Source organism: Pleurodeles waltl, chromosome 9 (genome assembly GCF_031143425.1).
Source record: "Pleurodeles waltl isolate 20211129_DDA chromosome 9, aPleWal1.hap1.20221129, whole genome shotgun sequence".
Classification (NCBI taxonomy): domain Eukaryota; kingdom Metazoa; phylum Chordata; class Amphibia; order Caudata; family Salamandridae; genus Pleurodeles; species Pleurodeles waltl.
Genome location: NC_090448.1, coordinates 210,063,091 through 210,085,239, shown reverse-complemented (window position 1 = coordinate 210,085,239; position 22,149 = coordinate 210,063,091). Strand labels below are relative to the sequence as shown.

At 42.9% G+C, this 22,149-nt stretch overlaps 1 protein-coding gene across 2 annotated transcripts in view; it reads left to right on the top strand.

Moving 5' to 3' along the window:
- The first annotated feature begins 16,240 nt into the window (after window positions 1–16,240).
- Window positions 16,241–22,149, top strand: part of RPP14 (ribonuclease P/MRP subunit p14) — a 90,648-nt gene continuing 84,739 nt past the window's right edge. The window contains exon 1 of one of the 2 annotated variants that reach the window (XM_069206559.1): window positions 16,241–16,362. The gene's annotated coding sequence lies outside the window, so the exon portion shown is untranslated. Of the gene's footprint in view, window positions 16,363–20,824; window positions 20,943–22,149 lie in introns of those variants that run through there. The other variant, XM_069206560.1, reaches the window with a different exon arrangement.

The window sequence follows — 22,149 nt, the reverse complement described above, 5'->3', positions numbered from 1 at the left end:
ATTGTTTGGGTTGGAGTGTGGCAGGTTGTTTTGGATTAGAGTGGGGCAGATTAAAGTGGGGCAGACTGGAGTGGGGCAGACTGTTTTAGATTGGAGTGGGGCAGATTGTTTTGGATCGAAGTGGGGCAGTTTGTTTTGTACTGGAGAGGGGAAGATTATTTTGGATTGGAGTAGGGCAGAATGGAATGGGGCAGATGGTTTTGGAGTGGGGCATTTTGTTTTGGATTGGAGTGGGGTAGACTGGAGCAGGGCAGATTCGTGTGGGGTAGGTTGGGAGGACTGGAGTGTGGTGGATTGCTTTGGACTGGAGGATTGGGGTTAGCGGTTTGGATTGGAGTGGGATGGATTGGATTTTTGGGTTGGAATGAATTCAGTGGGGTAGATTGGTGTGGGATGAGATGCAGTGTATTGGTCTGAATTGGCATGTGGTGGAGTGGGGTGTACTGCACGACTATGTGTTAAAGCATTGTTTCAGAAATTACACGTAAGAAAGAAACAATGTTGCTTTGGAATATTCCGAACAAGATAATCCTCATCCTTTGAGAATAGGGCCCATGAGTAAAAACAAAAGCAAACATGAGTGCTAGGTGAGAAGAGGACACTTGGTAAAATAAAAGAAAGTTAACTATAGAAAATACATCTTTGTAATTTTGTTTATCCTGCTGGACACTCCTGCCTCACGTCTTCTGTTTGCAGGGCACTACAAGTAAAGTACAAAAAGGTTCCTCAATCACATAGGGAGCAGCAGACATGTATAGATTAAGTTGAATCAATCAGTACTTGGTCCCTGACCAACAGAGAGGAATCTAAGTGGTGCTAGGTCTGTAACGATGAATTACGCGGCTGTAAAGAAGAGTGCCATGCAAGCCAACAAATGGTAAGCAACAGGCATGCTCCAATTCCTTTTTGTTAACAGCAGTGTCTCGCAAGCAAATGATCAATACATAATATTAATAATGCTAATTGGGCATTATTGTCGGGCTATTGGAATAAAGTGGCAAGATAATAATTAAATATGCATCAAGATCAATTTAATTATGAACCATAGAAAGGCAACTAATGTTGCAAATTATGCAATCAAAGAATGCACAGTATTTAACACATTCTTTGCTGTCTAGCTCTTGTAACATTGTAACTACGGCTGCATACATTTTAGGTTTGTTTACCTTTGCAGGTTTTGCAGAATGCAGAGCTGAAACTACAAACTGGCAGTTTCAGTGGCCTTTCTAGGCAGCAAAAAACATGCCATCTACCTTGAGGTTCAACTAGTTGACTGGTGCTACTTGTTCATGGTCATACAGTATTTGTACAGCGAGTGACTACCCTATGAAAGGGTGTCCTGATGCCACTAGAGAAGAGAGTCCACTTTCTTAGAGGCCTATTTGAGCAATTTGTGAAACCTAGTGACATGAATGGTGGTGCACTGAAAAGGGGCACTGGATTTGAATTTTTAGCCATGATCAACTATGTTGATCAGCCACCCAAACAATTCAGTAAAAAGCATGAGAGTGCACAAATACCAGACTGGCAGCACATAACATGCTGTCACATGTAGGTGCTTCCGAAATCATATAGGGCTGCCTGGCTGAACTAGAAAGCTTGAATAGACCTCTTTTAGGAACATGCAATCAATTTAAGGTGTGAAGATGAGTTAAAATACAAGTCTGTCGAGGTAACCAGGGGAAATACTGGGGGATGGGCCTGCTAACGTGTTGCACCACTTGTTTGTGCTGCGGATCTGCGCTATGCTGCACTCGCGGTATCCTAGACTTCCTGAGATTCCGCTGACTTGTCGTGCGTTAGAGGGGCTGTGGAGTGTGCAGTCACCGAAGAAGCTTATTACTAAATTGTATGGCTGTATACAGGAGCAGGGGGAGGATCGGGGCTGGCGGCTAGGGCGAAGTGGGCGGCTGATGTGCGGGAGGACATTTCAGAGGATGTTTGGAAGGAGTGCTGTGCGCATATGAAGGAGTTATCACCCAACTATAGGTTGCGCCTTATTCATTTTAAGTTTCTGCACCGCTTGTATTATACTCCTCGAAGCCTGTGTGCTATGGGGCTGCGAGCGGAGGACGCTTGTATGAGATGCCAGGCTCCGGCTGCTGATTTCCTCCATTTAGCGTGGCACTGTGCAGAAGTATGTGACTTCTGGAGGGAAGTTTTTCACACGCTGGCTGAGATGACGGGGCTGGAGCTGCCTCCGTCTCCTGTGGTGGCGCTGCTGGGTAGGGTGAGTGGGGTGCCGTTGACGGTGCAGCGAGTAGTCGGTATGCTGCTACTGTTAGCGAAGAGTAGGGTGGTAATTTGCTGGGGCCGGGGTCGACCTCCTCGAATTTCAGACTGGCTGCGAGATGCCATGTTTTGCCAGGAGCAATTGACAATTTACTGGGAACTGGCACCGGAGGGCTCTAGACCACGAGATATTTGGGCACCCTTTTGATCCTATCTTGCGTCTGTGTCTCAATAAGGAGCCTCTCTGCTGATTGGATATCTTGGGACATTGGATAGGTCCCTCCTCGTCAAAACCAGAACATAAGTATTATTTGAACATACGTTTTGAAGCTTGGACAGAGGTAAAAAAATCTGGACTGTTCCAGCAAATCTGGAATGCCTGTTCGATCTTTCGGTGCACTATTTAGTCTTACATTTTAGCTCATGAGGTGCACCAATGGTTAGGACCTGGAGTGATGTAGTCCAGCTAGAAACTTTGGGGCTCCCCGACTGGAACCTTCACTGTTTATAGCTGGGTATATTTGCATGAGTATACTGAAATATTCGCTTAAGAATGACAGATAAGGGTTGTTGTTTTAAACCTTTATATAAAGAATTAATAGACAGATTACAATAGACATGCCTGAGAGAATTTAGCAGCAAAGCATAGGAATTCTAAATACAAAGAACTTGGGACAGTTCTATGTGAAATCCAGCATAGATTCTCCTTCTGAAGGTGGGGAAAGGGAATTCTCTTGGTTACAGAAATCCACATACTTTTATAAGACTTTAGACAAAGACTTTCATACATTCTGGGAAATACATTGTTCTCAGCGTTTGCACCACCACGAAGGAACAAGCTACAAGAAACATACAGAACACATTCGAGTCATTATAGTAATATATTGCAATTTAGCCATTCTCATAGCTTGAACTAAACGGGTAAACAGATACATTGTTTTAGCAAGAACCTTGGATGGTTGAAAACATTCTTGGTTTGGTACAGTATTACATTTCTCTGGGAGCACTCTCTGCTTAGTCATGTTGATACTAAGGACTGTTTATTCAGAACTGAAATCAGCAATATCTATCACATGGTATATTATATTAGACCTGGCATCCTTGGCATGGTTTCCCCTACCTTTTTGCCCTCTGACCTCCTGTTTTCTCACTTTATTTATTCTGACTTTTAGGAATCTGGGCACTTTATCATTGCTGACCAGTGCTAAAGTGCAGGTGCTCCCTAATCTAAAACAGGGTATCATTGGCTTCTCCACAACTGGCATATTTAATGTACCTCTAAGTCCTTAGTAAAGTGCATTATATGTGCCCAGGGAATGTAAATTGAATGCTAAAAGTGGGCTTGCAGCACTGACTATGCCACCCACTACAATAACCGAACAAACATGTCTCAGGCCTGCCACTGTCTGTGCAGTTTAAACTGCCATTTCAACTTGGCAAGCATACCCACTTGCTAGACCCAAACATTCCTTTTTATTGCATGGGTAGGCCCTAGTTAGCCCCAAGGGCAGGGTGCAGTGGTATTAAAAGGTTGGACATGCACTTTTAAGTTTAACATGTCCAGATAGCAGAAAAACTGTTTCGCTATTGCAAGGACTATCTCTCCCATAGGATAGCATTGGAATTACCTTAAAACATTTTTAAGGGTAATTTCCAATTGGAAAGAGATAGAGTTATGGAGTTTCTTGTCTCTGGACTTACAATTTAAAATTTGTAAATCAAAACTTATGGTAAAGTCAGGTTTTAAATTGTAAGTCTGAAAATGTCTCTTTTAGAAAGTTGGCATTTTCTTACCTTAAACATTCTGGGGGTTATTCTAACTTTGGAGGAGTGTTAATCCGTCCCAAAAGTGACGGTAAAGTGACGGATATACCACCAGCCGTATTACGAGTTCCATAGGATATAATGGACTCGTAATACGTCTGGTGGTAAATCCGTCACTTTTCCGTCACTTTTGGGACGGATTAACACCTCCTCCAAAGTTAGAATAACCCCCTCTGTCCTTTAGCCAGTCTGTGAACACATGTCTGGGTTAGACTGGGTGACAGCTACACCTTGTGAATTCCCTCCAGACAGCCACAAACACAGGACACTCAGCTGCATCTGTATGCATCTGCATACTGATGGGTCTTCCTGGGCAGACGGGAGAGGAGGGCTTAACACACTTCAAAGGACTGATTAGCCCATGTAGATAGCTTGACAGACAGTGCTAGCATGAAAGGTACCCATGTGCACTTCAGAGACCTCCTTTGAAGTCTCCCCCACATCAAAGGCCTTTTGGGAAATAAGAACTGTACCTCCGACACCAGCAGATCAGGTCTCTACTGGAAACAAGGACAATCTGCCAGGAAGAATGACTGCTGTGCTGCCAGGAGGGACTGCCACTCTTCAGCTGCATTGCTGTGTTGGCCTACTTCTGCTACGTGCTGTGCTGTAGGGAGGGACTGCCACTTTCCTGTTTGCTTTGCTGTGTTGGCCTGCTGTCTGCTGCTTCTGTCATGCAGTGAGAAGGACTGGACTTGCTATCTACAGCTTTGTAACCAAGAATCTCCAAGGCTTTGCCCCCTCTTCTCTGCAGTCTCAGAGACATCAAAGACTGCTTGCAACTCTTCTGGTGCTGCTGGACTCTTCCCCTGTGAGTCCTACCCTTTGTCTGAGGTGCCCTCTCTAGTCCTGGGCCTCAGAAGGGGTTTTTACAGCTACAGAATTGAAAAAGCAGTGCATCGCCCCGAGTGTGGCAGAAAAATCGATGCATCACCTCTCTGACAGTGATGCATGGGTTGGTCAATGATAGCGGATCATAGACTTCACAGCCTGACAAAGACAGTCATTGCGGCCCACTAATGACACATCACATCCACTTACACAAAGCTCTCTGATGGCGCAGTGTCGAGCACCGTAAAAATATTGACGCATCGTTTCTTTCGCCAATGACACATCGCTCCACCAATGGTACTGTTCAACGGCCCTGTATGGGGTCTGCAGCCAGTGTATCCTCCATTGCAGTTGGCCTAGATTTTGTATTTGCCCGCTCCCTCGCAGCGCCAAGTAACCTTTTGACCGCTAGTGACTTCTAAGCACTGTTTTCACATTTAGGCCCTCATTATGACCCTGGCGGTGTTGCACCGCCAGGGCCAACGGGGGCGGGAGCACCGCCGACAGGCCGGCGGTGCTCCCTTGGGCAAAGCACCGCGGTCAGAAATGGAAAACCGGCGGTCTCCCGCCGGTTTTCCGTTGCCCATTTGAATCCCCCATGGCCCTACCGCCATCCTGTTCCTGGCGGTTCGCCCGCCAGGAACAGGATGGCGGTAGGGGGTGTCGCGGGGCCCCTGGGGGCCCCTGCAGTGCCCATGCCAATGGCATGGGCACTGCAGGGGCCCCCGTAAGAGGGCCCCGCTAGTATTTCACTGTCTGCATAGCAGACAGTGAAATACGCGACGGGTGCAGTAGCACCCGTCGCACCTTCCCACTCCGCCGGCTCGATTACGAGCCGGCTTCATGGTGGGAAGGTCGTTTTCCCCTGGGCTGGCGGGCGGCCTTTCGGCGGCCGCCCGTCAGCCCAGGGGAAAAGTCAAAATACCCGCCGCGGTCTTGCGACCGCGGTACGGTATTTTGACGGCGGGACTTTGGCGGGCGGCCTCCGCCGCCCGCCAAGGTCCGAATGAGGGCCTTAATCTTTAAAAATCCACATCTCAACTACTGCTTATTGGATTTTTTTTATTGTTTTGGTCTTATTTTAATCAGATAAATATTATCTATGTTTCTAAACTGATGTATTTTTGTGGTGTCTTTCAATGTGTTACTGTAATTAATTGTTGCACACATACTATATGCAGTGCCTTCTAAGTTAAGCCTGCCTGCTTTGTGCCAAGCTACCAAAAGGTGAGCACAGGTTCATTTAGGTGGTGTATCTCACTTACCCTGACTAGAATAGAGGGTGCATACCTCTGCCAACTAGAGGCCCAATTTCGAATTTGACATTAAGGCAAGATGGAGAACACTGTAAACACAACTTAATGTTAGCATAAGCTTAGTTTGTAATGCTCTTTGTTGACAGAAAATCAACTCCCATGCCTCCCTCTGATTATTTTAAATCGTCATTTAAATTCTTTATTACAACACATCATTCTTCAACTTTGGATTCTTTTGCTTGGTCTCTTCCAAATCTTTCGGTGTATTAAAGGTCCCTTTGAATCTCTTCAACTTTGACATCAAGTTTTTTCTGCTTTCTACCTCTTGTTGCTGACAGTTTCCTATACCCACAATCCATTCACTCCAGTGATGAAATTCCTATGCAAAACTTCAAAGAAATCACATATATGCAAATCCAATTGGTGGAATCAAGAGGGGAGTTAGAAGCAACTTCAGAATTCCTACTCCTGCACTATCAAGCCATTCTCCTATTTTTAGCAAACCATTTACCAATGGATCCAGAGATTGAGCCTAATCATAACTCTCATTGTAAGCAATTCTTTGTTAATTACTGTCAACACACCTGCGGTGTTAGTTGCAAGTCAATCAACTAAAGTGGACAATTTTATTATCCGTGCATCGTTTAATGCCACTCCTATGTAGGGTATGAGTGCTCCAAAGATAGCACTAAGAATCTACTTAAAGCTTTGCTTGCTTCACCTAATGTACAGTTCAAGAGGAAAATCAAGCTCATTAGTATGGTGGATCCTAAGGAAAACTAAAGCGGCATCACAACTGCCTACCCTAATTGTGTGGTAGCTGAAAATAAGCTGATTTACCACAAACATAATAAATGTCCTTAATGGCAATATCTTAATTGGAAAAAGCTTTCCCTTTGACTAAATATTTATGTTCCTACTCGCGCCATCCTCATTTCTCAACTGTTTAATTTCCCTCTGGTTCTCGTTTCATACATAAAGACCCATTCTTGGTGATTTCAATGCTAAATCTTGGAAGCGAGTCCTTTAAGGTCACCATACCTTTCCCAATAACATGCTCTGTGCTTGTCTTCTTTTCTTTTCTCTTGCCATCTATTCTTATCCTTTCATTCAAATCATCTGCAAACACCTTTTCATCTTGGTTAACTTTGCAAGTTACATAATGCAGGTCATGTTTAGTAATGTCTATGTTAGGCACAGCAAAAACAAATGTCATCATACAGTCATGCTGAGCCATTGATTCAGACTCTTTGTAAAAGCGAGAAATGTGTTCATTAGCCCACAAATACAGATTTTCTCCACTGACAATCTGCAATTTTTTAAAAGATCATTCAAGATGGACTAGAACAGTTCTACAGATTTTTGCTGGTAAAAAAAGGTTTAAGAAGACAGAGCAGGTAAATGAGTATGACAGAGGTAAGTCCTTCAGCTGCAGAAGCAGGCAGGTAAGAGCAGACAAAGCAGTCCTCCACCTCCATGACCTTTACATTTTCAGACATCATCTGGTAATATACAGTATAATTCTATACGCTCTGATGCTGTGGGAAGTGTGAAACCTTACCCTCGAGCAGGGGAAGTCTGTCTACAGATTTAAGGGTAAAATTGGTTGGATGGGCAGATTACCCTCACCCCAGCAAGTAAACATCCAACAGTCATCCAAACACAGAAATTGAAGTGGCAACTGCCAGACTTTCAATCAAACATTTGCAGCAATGCTGTGCCATGTTTAGCTTAACTCAGATCAGGGATACCTCTGAAAAAGAGTTAGTCCTCCAGTTATTATTCTATTGTCTATTGCTTTCTCACAATCTATCAGGATTTTTATTCGGCGTTAGTTGGAGGTCTAAAGGACTTATCGCCCTCTGGCCGTCACCCTAACTTTCTATTTGTGCTTTTGACGTCAATTGTCAATGTGAGGAGGTTTTCATTACTACCAGCCTTTAATCTCAACGAGGCTTGTCAGGGTCAGTCAAACAGTCACTAGATCTTTGTAGGGTATGTCCAGTCTGGACCTCAATATTTTCAATTGATCTTTCTTTCTCTTTTAAGTCATTTTGTGAAGCTTAACTCAAAGCCCACACCTGTGGTGTCAACCCGATACAACTGTTCTTGTTCTTCTAACTCACTATCTAACCTAATCATCTCTGGTCTCATCTTGGGTACGAACAGTCTCTTTCAGGTAGTGGTAGTTCTTGGGCATCCTTCCTTGGAAGTGCTTGAGATTTCTGGCTCTGATGGGGATGATTTACTTTCTGAGTAAGAGCTTCCTTGTTCTGCCCCAGCCTCCACTCTTTGGGGAAGTTGCTGTCTCAGCCTTCCATGAATTTTCACTGTCCTGGTGAATGCATACTCTCAATCTAGTTAATGGTATCACAGTGGATGCTGGAGTAATAACATTTTCATCAATCTCTGTTTCTATATGATGGTCATCTGATAGGGCTTGTGAATCTCTGGTCTGGTCTTCCTCTTCTTCTTCTGAAGCCTCAGACACCTTAAACTGTGGTTGACTAGAGGATTTGACAGGTATTGGCTCTGCTTCTTCCCCTTCATACCTTGCACTTTTGATATGGGAGGTGTGTATCAGCAGGCTTGCACACTTGGCAGCTGTGTTGGTAACCAGAATCAAGATCACTTGGTAGGGTCCTCGCAAGCATTTTTCCGGACAAGACATACAGACAACTTTCTCGATATGGATTCAGTTGCCAGGGTTCACGTAATGCCCTCGAGACTGTTGAACAGCAGGAGTAGTGACGTCGACCTGATGAGAGACAGAACACACCTCATCAGACAATTCTTTGCAGTACTCGAGAACCATGCCATCTGTGATATTCACAAGAGTGGCTGCTGGTACAGTAGGCATTTTCATGGCTCCCCCCATCAACACTTCGTGTGGAGACAATCTGTGTTTTTTTGGGGTGTTTTTTCCACGGCGTACTTCAAATACTCGTGAGCTCTAAAGGAAGGGTGTCACGCCATTTAAGTGACATGGAGGTGCAAACTTTAGCCAACTTAGCTTTGATTTTGCCATGTTAGTCTCTCTGCGATTCCTGATGCTGTAGCTACAATGGGACCTTTGGTCAATCCCCAGAGCTGTACATAGTAACCACATGACCTCACTTTCAAAATGAGTTCCTTGATCATATTCAAGATGAACTGGCATCCCAAATCGCTGTTTTAACTCCTACAATTATAGTTTGACAATTGTTAGACCCAATCTTGACCCATTGTGAGAACAGGCAAACAAGGTATATAAGGGTTTACCTCAACTGGTTGCATTGTGGCATTACCATGAAATCAGTCTGAAGATAGTTGAATGGACCATCAAGTTTTCCAATATGACTCATGGTTACTGCAACTCCTTTGTCCATATTTTGCTTTTGACAGGTCATGCTTTGATGGCATAAATCTTCTGCCATCATTCTGAAATGAGGATTAACCCAATATGAGCAGAAGGTAATAACATTCTGTCTCTTCCAAAATGAGTTGGATCATACATGTGCCTCACCATCGCGGGCAACAAGAAATGAAGAAGAACCTATTTTCTCTCCTTGGACCCCCAAATGTCACTGGTATCGTTCACACAGCCCATCCTTTCCCATTCGGTCTTTTCTATCTTTGGCAGTGTGTTACAATTCCCTCAACTTGTTCAATGTGTGTAGATTGTTCAATAACATTTTGGATACAGTCTCTCCCTTGGTATTACATGGTTCACCTAAGCGGAAGGTACGAGATGCAAGAATGCAGTATCATGTGTCTTCACCCGCATAACAAGTGCCTCTGGTGACAATGTTACAGCCACTCTGAGTGTGTCACCACAGTGAAAGCATTTTCATTTAGCATTTGGAGAGCATTTAACAAATATGAAACATACAGCCTATTTCGGATGGGGGTACCAGCCAAAGTCAGAAATCCTTGCTGAGACCATAACATGCCAAAATTGTGCACCTCCAAACCCATACTGGCTGTCAGTATAAAAGGTGATTTGTGAGCCTTCTGAGGCACAGCTAGCTCAGGAAAGGGCAAATAATTCAGCTACTTGTGCATAGGTTACACAGCATAAGTAAGAAGCTTCCACTACTCTGCTCAGCATAAATGTGGCAAAAGCAGCTCTCTGGATACCACATCAGATCTTAAACAAGACACATCAAGAAAGAGTGTATGGTCAGATTCAGGAATGGGTACATCCATTATGTCTGGCTTTGGTTTTGTGCACACCTAAGTTACACAGACAGAGTCGTGGTCGAAGTCACCCTCATCATCTCCCTCTGGGGTTGGTAATAATGAAGCAGGGCTTAGTGTGTTACATCTCTGAACAGAAACATTTTCAGCTACCAAAATGATTCTCTCACAGTAGGTTAGGCGACTCTTTGTCAAGTGCTCAGTTCTGATACAATTCATGAGGTCCTCAATAAAGTGCAGCACCACCACAATTAAAGGGTAACCCATGACAATCCCATTGGTTTGCTGTATGCTAAGGCTAACTGTTGCAACCCCTTTGAGACAACCAGGCAACGCTGCGGCCACTGGATCGAGAATAGCTGAAATATAGCTGATGGGATGCTTGGTGTTCCCCATGGATTTGTGTTAGCACAAACAGTGCGCACACATCTCTTTCATGAGAAAAGAGTACAAAGTATTTTGTGTAGTCTGACATTCCAAGAGCGAGTGTGCTGCAAAGCAAACCTTTGAGCTCTTCGAAGGCTTCCATGCATTCGCACATCTTTGGTGTTGGTTCGTTGATTTCATTGTGTATCAAAGGCTTTGTCACAAAGGAAAAGGTCAGGATCCATTGTCAGCAGTAGCAAATCATGCACAAAAACATCCTCACTTCTCTAAGTATGTGGTAATGTAATTTTAAGAACAATTTCTATGGGTTTTTGGGACTCTCGCCTCACTCCTTTTTCTTTCTAATGTACCAGACACGACTTCCCTTTGGCAGCAATGCAATTTCTCGGGTGAAACCATATGGCTGTTGTCAGCCAAATGGTTGCGTAAGACAATAGTGTTCTGTTTGCAAGCTTCCTTAGTCATTGAGGAGATCAGTAGATTGTCTATGTATTAAAATGAATGTTGAGCTATATGGCAACTGCATGAATTTTAGATTCTTTTGAAGAATTTGGTTGAAATAGGAAGGACTCTCTGTACACCCTTGTGGGGCATGACACCACACAAGGGTCTTCTCTTGGAACCGGAACATGAGGAGGAACTGGCTCTCTGTGTAACGGAACCGAGAACAATGTTTGACAAAGATCAATGACCATGAACCACTCAGCTTCTGGAGGAATTCGGAATAGAATCATGGGAGGGTTCAGTACCACAGGATAGGATGGTACGACAATTTGATTAATCTTTCAGAGATCTTGAACAGTCCTACAAGATTTATTTGACTTCTGTAAAGCCATGATTGGGGAGTTACATGCACTCCTGATAACCTCCTTCAGGGATGGAAGGGGAAGCCCTTCCCCTTCCACCCCCCATCCCCCGTGACGTCAGCGTGCACGCGCTGATTGTCACAGAGCCTCCCCCTTCCAGCGCGATTGGAAGAGAAATGCTTTGCACGTGGGGGGGGGGGGCAGAGAGAGGCTTCAAAGGGAAGGAAAGTCTCTCTCTGCGTTTTGGCAGCTGGATTGAAAGCAATCCGGCTGTCAAAACACCCAGTAAACACCAGGGATGTCTTATCAAAAATGAAATGGACATAAGGGAGCGACCCCTTGGGCAAGGGTCGCTCCCAGGGGAGGCTTTTTTTTTTTAAGGCCTTTTCTGCCCCCCTGGGGGGGCAGAAACCTCTAGGCACCAGGGATAATTTTGTTTTTTCTGTTTTGTTTTTGTTTTTTGTTTTAGAGGTGGGTCGCTCCCATAGGGGGCAAATTATATTTAGGCCATTTCTGCCCCCCTTGGGGCAGATTGGCCTATTTTTATGAGATCAATCTACCCCCAAGGGGGACAGAAACCACTAGACACCAGGGAGCTTTTTTTTTTGTTCGTGAATTTCACGTAAGGGGAGCGACCCCTTAGGCAAGGGTCGTTCCCCTGGGGGGGCAACTTTATTTTACGCCATTTCTGCCCCCCAGGGGGGCAGATCAGCCTATTTTAATTAGGCCGATCTGCCCCCAAGGGGGGCAGAAACCACTAGGCACTGGGGATTTTTTTTTTTGTTTTACAGATGGGGAGCGTCCCCTTAGGCAAGGGTCGCTCCCCTGGAGGGGCAAATTGTATTTAGGCCATTTCTGCCCGCTTTGGGAGCAGATCGGCCGATTTTAGGTCAATCTGCCCCCACGGAGGGCAGAAACCACTAGGCACCAGGGATCTTTTTTTTTGCACCATCAGGCAAGGGGAGCGACCCCGTAGGCAAGGGTACATATATTTTAGGCCATTTCTGCCCCCCGGGGGCAGATCAGCCTATTGTTATTAGGCTGATCTGCCCCCGGGGTAGCAGAAACCTCTAGGCGCCAGGGCAAAAAAAAAATTGCCCGATTTTAGGTCCACTAGGCACCAGGGATCTTTTTTTTTTGCCCGTCACGCAAGGGGAGCGACCCCGTAGACAAGGGTCGCTCCCCGGAGGGGTGAGGGGAGCAAATTTATTTTAGGCCATTTCTGCCCCCCCTGGGGCCGGCTGAGCTAGAGGCCAAAATCCACAGGTAGGCACTTTGCAAAAAACACCTCTGTTTTCTGTGAAAAAATGTGATGTGTCCATGTTGTGTTTTGGGCCATTTCCACTTGTGGGCGCTAGGCCCACCCACACAAGTGAGGTACCATTTTTATCGGGAGACTTGGGGGAACGCTGGGTGGAAGGAAATTTGTGGCTCCTCTCAGATTCCAGAATTTTCTGTCACCGAAATGAGAGGAAAAAGTGTTTTTTTGGCCAAATTTTGAGGTTTGCAAAGGATTCTGGGTAACAGAACCTGGTCAGAGCCCCACAAGTCGCCCCATCTTGGATTCCCCTAGGTGTCTAGTTTTCAGAAATGTGCTGGTTTGCTAGGTTTCCCCAGGTGCCGGCTGAGGTAGAGGCCAAAATCCACAGGTAGGCACTGTTTTCTGTGAAAAAATGTGATGTGTCCCTGTTGTGTTTTGGGCCAAGTCACCCCATCTTGGATTCCCCTAGGTCTCTAGTTTTCAAAAATGCACAGGTTTGGTAGGTTTCCCTAGGTGCCGGCTGAGCTAGAAGCCAAAATCTACAGGTAGGCACTTTGCAAAAAACACCTCTGTTTTCTTTCAAAAAATGTGATGTGTCCACGTTGCGTTTTGGGGCGTTTCCTGTCGCGGGCGCTAGGCCTACCCACACAAGTGAGGTATAATTTTTATCGGGAGACTTGGGGGAACATAGATTAGCAAAACAAGTGTTATTGCCCCTTGTCTTTCTCTACATTTTTTCCTTCCAAATATAAGAGAGTGTGTAAAAAAGACATCTATTTGAGAAATGCCCTGTAATTCACATGCTAGTATGGTCAACCCGGAATTCAGAGATGTGCAAATAACCACTGCTCCTCAACCCCTTTTTGGAAATACAAAGGTTTTCTTGATAGCTATTTTTCACTCTTTATATTTCAGCAAATGAATTGCTGTATACCCGGTATAGAATTAAAACGCACTGCAGGGTGCAGCTCATTTATTGGCTCTGGGTACCTAGGGTTCTTGATAAACCTACAAGCCCTATATATCCCCGCAACCAGAGGAGTCCAGCAGACGTAACGGTATATTGCTTTCGAAAATCTGACATTGCAGGAAAAAAGTTACAGAGTAAAACGTAGAGAAAAAATTATGTTTTTTTCACCTCAATTTCAATATTTTTCTTTTTCAGTTGTTATTTTCTGTAGGAAACCCTGATAGAGCGTTCCGTACTAATAAATTACCTGTATCTGGACGCTCTTCGGGTCGATGAATCTTTTGACCAAGTGGGACTCACTTCACCCGAGATCAATCAATTTAATCTAATCAATAATCAATAACGAACATAAGCAATACCCTGATCAACATAACACTTAACAATTAATCCAGAAAACATTTCGGCGAACCATGACCTTTCGGCCATGAATAACCACACCAGTTTATTCAAAGTTAATGAGTTTATTTCCCTATATTAACAAAGCTAGCACAATATAGATGTGTCTCAACACCAATTGATATATGTAAATGAACATTAATAGCTGTCCATAACGGCGGAAAAGATGCAATCTATGCAGTATTTGAATAACAATGCATTCGATAATAGCAACGCAAACCACTAAAACTATAATCTGTAATGAGCTAATTGAATACATTAGTCAGCATAACAAGGTCTCAAATTGCATCGTGCACCAATGATTCCTCATCTAACCTCGAATTAGCATCTGCATGTGGGACTTCATGCAAAAACAATTTAGCAACATTAATTTGGAAAACTCCTAACTAGGGCTCTTATCAAAAATCAGCAGTTGGTTACCTAAAAGAAACACAATGCAATTGTAAATTTTCCTTTCATATTTACCAATTACAATCAGCATTCAAGGAAGTCTTCGTCTCACAGGTACCGGTTTCCCGATCAGCACGGGACGGGGCAAAGGGGCAAGGTGGACGGGGCAATTGCCTCACGGCGGCAAGATAAACTACTACTTCATGCAAAGGGGCAGTTCAAAGTTAAAGTCTCTAGGGCAAGAATTTCTTAAAGTCTCTTTCTCTCGATTAGAGAAAGTATCAAAGTCTCATTCAAAATGACATCGGACATCAAGATGGCAAAATGACGAAGTCGGCAAGATGGGCCATATTGGCTGCAATGTCCTGCAAAATGACGAGTAATGGCCAATGGCAAATGTCTAATGGCTAAAATGGCTATGGCTAAAATGGCTGCAATGGTGCGTAATGGCTGCAAAAATGGCTGGTAATGGCTGCTTTCTTCTCGTGCACCGGGTTTAAATAAACAACAGTTCAAATCCAGTAGGGTCTTCCATTGGAGGGTTCATAGGTTGGCTTCAAATTGTCCAATCAAAAACAACAGTTCTTAAGCTTCTACCTAGGCATACATTATCCTTGGAGTCGGGAACGTAAGTTGCAACATATTTTACCAATTAACTCACTTTCAGAGCTTCCATTGTCCGCACCTGCAGATTGACCTTGGAGCAAAGAAGAAGATGCCAGGCTGGCACGAAACCTTAAAGATAAGCATGTGAACCGGTCTCACTGGAAAAGTACAGCTTCAAGCAGGAATACACGTTTATTAGCACGTTAGAAAAACACGAGCATCTAAACCGTGAGACAAGGCAACTAGGCCGAAGCCTCCACTAAAGTTATGCTAAGCTAAAACATTTCAAACAAGCAAATCATGGCACTCGTTTACGGTTATGTCTGATTAGTACAATTCTAATACATCACGTTATATAAAGCACGCTTATAAATGTTGGCGAACTACTCTGAGGGCACATTTGTCCCCGTACAATCTTTATTAGTTCGGTTAAAGTCACACTTGATTATTGCAGCACTACGTTTATGCGCTAATAAATGTAAAACCTTCATTTCCGCGTCATCAACCCTTGTAGGATCTACACAAATTACCCCTTGCTGAATTCAGAATTTTGTCTACTTTTCAGAAATGTTGCGGTTTCTGGGATCCAGCATTGGTTTCATGCCCATTTCTGTCACTGACTGGAAGGAGGCTGAAAGCACAAAAAATCGTAAAAATGCGGTATGTCCCAGTAAAATGCCAAAATTGTGTTGAAAAATTGGGGTTTCTGATTCAAGTCTGCCTGTTCCTGAAAGCTGGGAAGCTGGTGGTTTTAGCACCGCAAACCCTTTTTTGATGCCATTTTCAGGGGAAAAACCACAAGCCTTCTTCTGCAGCCCCTTTTTCCAATTTTGTTTTTAAAAAAACGAAATTTTCACTGTTATTTGGCTAATTTCTTGGCCTCCTTCTGGGGAACCCACAAAGTCTGGGTACCTCTAGAATCCCTAGGATGTTGGGGGAAAAAAACGCAAATTTGGCGTGGGTAGCTTATGTGAACAAAAAGTTATGAGGGCCTAAGCGCGAACTGCCCCAAATAGCTAAAAAAAAGGCCTGGCACAGGAGGGGAAAAGGCCTGGCAGCGAAGGGGTTAAAGAGCAGACGGTTTATAGTCTAGTCCCTTTTCTGTTTCCCTCATTGCTAAACAGGAAGTCCTTCTTGTGTATCCGCCGTGCTGCGAGACCGGAAAGTAAAAAGCTGATGTGCAGCTTTGCTGCTGAACTTACGGGATAGGAAAAGGAATCGGCTGTATGTTTTCCCTAATTTTTCTAATACTGGAGTGACTGCCCGCGTTTTCTTGAATTTTTAGAGGCTCAGCATGAAGCGCCGGGGTCCGTTTCAGTGGGTTCAGTGTAGGGATTATTTAGTTCAGAAGGGTACGGAATTCCAGACACTATTTTTGCGATCTTTGGTAAATATGGGTTTTTCTTTTGAGAGTAAGTTGAGAGTGGGACTGCGCCTCTCCTTTGGTCTTGTTATAATGTGGGGCTTTGTATAAAAGGTAGAAGTGGGACTGGAAACCACCAACGCTCTTTTAAATATAGCGATTTATTTTGAAAGAAGTGGCTAACCCACTGAAAGCTCAAGCCAACCAAAAAATGAGGTTAAGCCTTCACGGGAAGCCTTGGAGCCTAGGGGCTGCAGCTACCGACCATGCAACATTAGGAAACAGGTTGGAAACCTGGTCTCCTCTCCACGTCCTGTGAACCCTGATAAATATCCTTTGGATGAAAAAAGGGGTAATGTTGTCTGTCTGCGCTTTATGTCCTTGGGCAAGGTTCGCGCTAGGTAAAACTGGCAAAAAATGAAATGTGGATTCTGCCCGTCACTCGTTAACTTTATCCTCGAAAGATTAAGGACAAAGCGTTTAATACATGGTGTCAGAAAGACACCCATCAAGAGGCTGAACTGTGCAGTGTGGAAGTGGAAAATCTAGTCTACAGATGGGGTACATATGACAAGTGCCTTGCCCCTTAGTTCACTAATAGCTTTTTCATCAGGAGAAGGGCATGAGTATTTCACATTGCATGGTCAAAAACTCTCACTTCTGATAAATACTCAGTGCATAGTCTGATGTACTGAGGTGACATGCTTCCCTGCGTAAAAAATAAAAAAACACGTTTATGAATGTTAAAGACTCCTTGTCATCCTCTAATATGATGTTTATTGCATTATTTACATGCCGGATATTCTCAAGGCTTAGTTCGCGCAGGGGCTGTTAAAGCCAGAGCCACCCCTTGGTTTGGTTCTGTCTGTTAATTTCTTGGCTCACCAACCTCTACTGGTCGAGACTGTGATTCTGCCTCAGTCTGCTGAGTTGTTTGAATGTGGCACTTTATGGCAATTCTTCACCAAAATTGTATTTGAGTGAAGATGAGTGTGGTGCTTTCTTATGATTTTTACAGAAATACTTATATTGAAAGCTGGAAACCGTAGCAAGGTGCGAGAATTCCTGTTGTGATGTTCCACATGGTCCAGAATAACTTATATGTGCTGTAAGGCAGTGCCGCAACCAAGGCTGCAATGCTGGCTTCAATCAAAGGGATAGAGAAAAAAATGTGCCATTTCTGTTAAGAGATGCCACATTTGTTCTCTGCCCTAGTGCTGGTGCACTTTTGACTCTCATGAGCCAATGCACACGCCCTTGTGCTGTAGTGCAAGGTTGTGTGTATTCTCTAAAGCATAGCTTTTGTGCTGGAAGGGGCTGTACAGTACAAATACAATCCTTTTCCAAATTTGTATGCATACAGGCAGAGTTGGAAAATTATAAGAAGTGAAAACATTACTCCTTGTTACGCTTGTCTCAGGAGGCCTAAGGATTTGATGCATATCACTGTCTGCTAATGTTAGTAGATGGTTACATGGGCATGCTCATGTACCTTGCATGGAACACCCCCTTGAGACTAGTACATAGCCCAACTTTACATTACTTTGGGATCTTTTCCAAGATAAATCCTGGTTTGTGTTGGAAAGTAAATCCCACCCCTACACTTTGCTCTGGGTTTGTGCCACAAAAGAGATGCAAACCCAGCACTAAGCCTTAGTAAATCTGGGCTCAGGTGTGTAGTAAGACAGTAAAAACCCACCTAGTTAGTGGACTGTTGACCACTAGCTAGTCCCTCTCTTAAGAGGAAGACCTGTACATTAGGAGAGACTGGCTTGCGAATCCCACAAACCAGCTGTTACTCTAGTTTTTCTTCTTTTTTTAATTAGTGTTAGCTTTAGACATCAGACACCCACTCTTCCTTGCTTTCCCCCCTCCTACTTGTTCCCCAACTTCCTTCTGTGTCTTTTTCAGGCTTTTCCCTCACTGTTTTTCTTATTTCCTTTCTCTCCTCTATGCACTTTGTGCTCCTTTCTTTGTTCCTTTTTACTCCCTTCCCTCCTATTTTTCTTTTTCCCTTCTCCACCTCTTTTGTTCCTTTCATTGTATCTGATTTCCCCAGTTTCTCTTTCTTTTTCACCATCCCACATATACCTGCCGACTCCACTTCCCCCCCATCCTTACTCCATCTCGTCCCCTCAGGTCCCCCAATTTTTCATGCTCCTCTACAGTCTGCTTTCATCCACCTTCACTCATCCTCTCCACACCTCCACTGGAGAAGTGATTTTCACACTAGAATCCAAGGCAGCCCTGGTACATTTTTACAGTGATTGTGCATACCAAACCTTGAAAATTCATTAAAATGTTATTAGACCTGTAGGTTGAGTAACTTAAATAATCTACTTGGCCTAACTATAATGTACTTGACCCATAAACAGGTCTTAAATTGTGTGATCCTAGGCAAATAGTTTACAGAGTCACCTTTTTCTTCATTGTCACATATGATTGCACTTTAATATGTGAGCCCAGTATTTCTGTAGTACAAAAAAAACTCTTTTGTTTAAGTAGACTAAGGTTTGCTGCATGTATCACAAGAATCTAGCCCACATATAGAGGACACATGATGCATGACATGCTTTTAGTTTACTAACAGCATTGCCATCAGGGCAGAACTGTTTCTCAGTGTTTAAACCCTTTCTTTTAATAAATATCCCTAAACCATGCTGTGATAGTATATTGTTATCCACACACAGTAAATTTCCAAAAAATGCCCAACAACATTTACTCTAACTTGCAGTTTTACTGATAAAACTATATAGTGTATTAACAATATGTGAACATTGGGTTTCAGAAAACCTATCCTTTGGGCATCAACACGTAAATTATTCTGATATTTTTTCACCCTACGAAAATGTTTTTTGTCACGCAGAAATACAAAAAATGGGCTTTCACAACTACTGAAATATAATTTGAAATGTTTGTACAGTTGACTTAGTCATTTAAATGTGTGTTATGAAAAACCTGACACCCTATATCCATTTATTTTACGTTCTAAACAGCAGGTCACACAGTTCACCTTACAAAGTCCTGAAACTCTGCAGTCAGAAGAAAATTAATTGTAAGACAGACTGACTTTTGATCTCTGTCAGTGAACACAGAGCAAATGTGACATAAGAACAAGATTTAAAGGCATCTTTTATTGCCTCTCCATTTTCTGACTGAACAGAACACCTGTTCTTTGTCAACTCGCCAGAAGGAGCAAGTAAATCCTAAAAATAGCTTGACCTGATCAAATTTGACTCACCATAGTGAGGGGTTGAGTAGATTTTTCGATCCCTGCATACACCACAGCGATAAGTGACACAGTGATCTGTTGGGATGCTGTGTAAATTGTATTCAGTACTGCTAATGTCCAGAGCCTTGTTCGGGAGTCAGCTGCCCAGCATTGTTCTCATTGGAACTACTAACAAAGTGCAATATGCAGTTATGCCCAGAAGGAGGCCAGAGCTCCTCTCTCAGCTCGGCTGCATCAGCGCTAAACTATCGGTCCCAGGCAGCATAGGCAGTTAAGTTTTGCATCAATATCTTGCAGTGATTTTACTGCTTGGGCAAAATTACCCCTCTGAAGTGACAAGTTTGGCAGCATCTCAAGCGGTGTTGCACTGCCACCGTTTCTCATAATCTATAAATAAATGAAAAATGCTTTTGGAGACCTGCTATTTTGGCCCAGCTTCACTGTACTTCTAGGACCTCCCAATGGTGTCTGCAGCACTGCACATATATTGCCTCATTTGGTGTGTTTGAATGTTGAAATTTGAAACAATACAGGTATTAGTCAGATATTACTGCCTCCATTGTCGTGGGATCATATTGTGATAGCAGTGAGTTACATTAAAGTAAAGGGTACTACAATGAGTTAAAAGATTCCTACATCGAAATTAGGGGACCCCACGGCAAAGTTTCTTACATTGGGAGACTACTACCATCTTTGACCAAGGTAGATGTGTAATCGGTTTATACAAAACTTCAATTTCTTAAACTTACTAGCAAAAGGGCACCTTTCCTTTGTAAAAATAACCAAATAACCTTTTCGCAGCTTGTATCATCTATGTGTAGTAGTTACTTTGAATTGGCATCTACTTTAACTTTGCGGGTCAGCTGACATGTGTTTCATTAGCTCTTTGGCTTCAATTGCAATAGCTTTATCAGACCTGTAGTGTTTAATATTACATATAACACTAAATGTGGGGTTAGTATGTGCATAGGTAATGCAGGAATTATTGTCAGGAAGTACCTATTAATTTAAATTTTTTGATTTTGTCCATCTCTCTGGTATAGTCATTATATAGTGCAAGATAATGGTACCACTAAGGATCTCTTGCAGGTGCTTTATCGAAACATTAAGTGTTGATGTGGATGAGTGCATATGATCCGGAAAACTGCAACATTTGTGGCATAATATCTCATAATATCCTTTAGCAGCCACCGGGATCATGCATGTGAGGTGAGCCCATGGAATATGACAAATTTTTGCGGGGTTAGTAAAGTGGGGCTTGTAAGCGTTTTTAATAATTTAGGTAGAGTAGTAGTAGTAAAATATGTTATTGCTATATCAAGTAATTTACAATAGTTACACGTACACATACAGTCCTCCAATTAAAGAATGCAGTACAATAGAATCCAGTTATTAGCTTGCTAATAGCCTTCACTCCAAAATACAATAACTAAATATAATCACAGTCTTATTATCGAAGACATAATTCCCAGCTGTCTCATACGAAGCTCGAGTTGCTATCTTTAGTTTCAAAGTGAAGATTAACGTTCATTTCTCCATGAAAGGACCATGAGTCAGAAGTTAATGTGATTCAATCATGTAAGAAGCATATTATAGAAAAGGAATAAACAAACTCTTCTTCTAATGGAATTCGTTTTTCTAAACATTATATGGACATAATTGTTCCTGGTAAATTTGGATAATATATCCATACCTATACCTTCCTCTCATGTACACATGAACTTGGAAAAATATTTTAATCTGTGTGTATGGAATGTGTATTGCACATAATACAGTTGGTACTATTGGTCCATAGTTCCCTACAGTGATAATGTTTAGGGTTCTGCCCACTCTTCACAAAAGAAGCAGTTGTGCATTTTGTAGTCCCACCTCCCTCCCTACATGATCTTGAAGTAAGTTAGCATTTTAGTTATCTGATCAAATGTTTCACATCACACGAAGTCTGCCATTAAGTATGTGTGATATGCCGTGCTGCCATCAGTGGAGTGTCCTTTAACAAAAGGGGTGGTGGGGGGACTAATTAGCCCAGATAATAACCTTTAAGTCCGTGAGAGCTATCTCATATATTGATATCACAGACTTGTATTCTTCACTTTAAAGGGAAAACACCATATTTTATGGAAAAAACTGGGGTGCAGTGTATATTATGTACACTATATGAATGTATATATATGTACAGATATCTAAAATATTCATTTTAACATCTACATGCTGTCTGAAAGCAGAACAAACAGACCTTTCAAGAATAATATGAATTTTAAATATTTAACCATTTACATATTCTGAATGCAAAAATGAACACACATAACTCCCATGGAAATAAACAAATCAAGGAATTCTGAGATTTCTTAACAATTTGTGCATTTCTTGCATTGTAGATTATATTTTGAACTCTTCAATTTGTCATGAACAACAT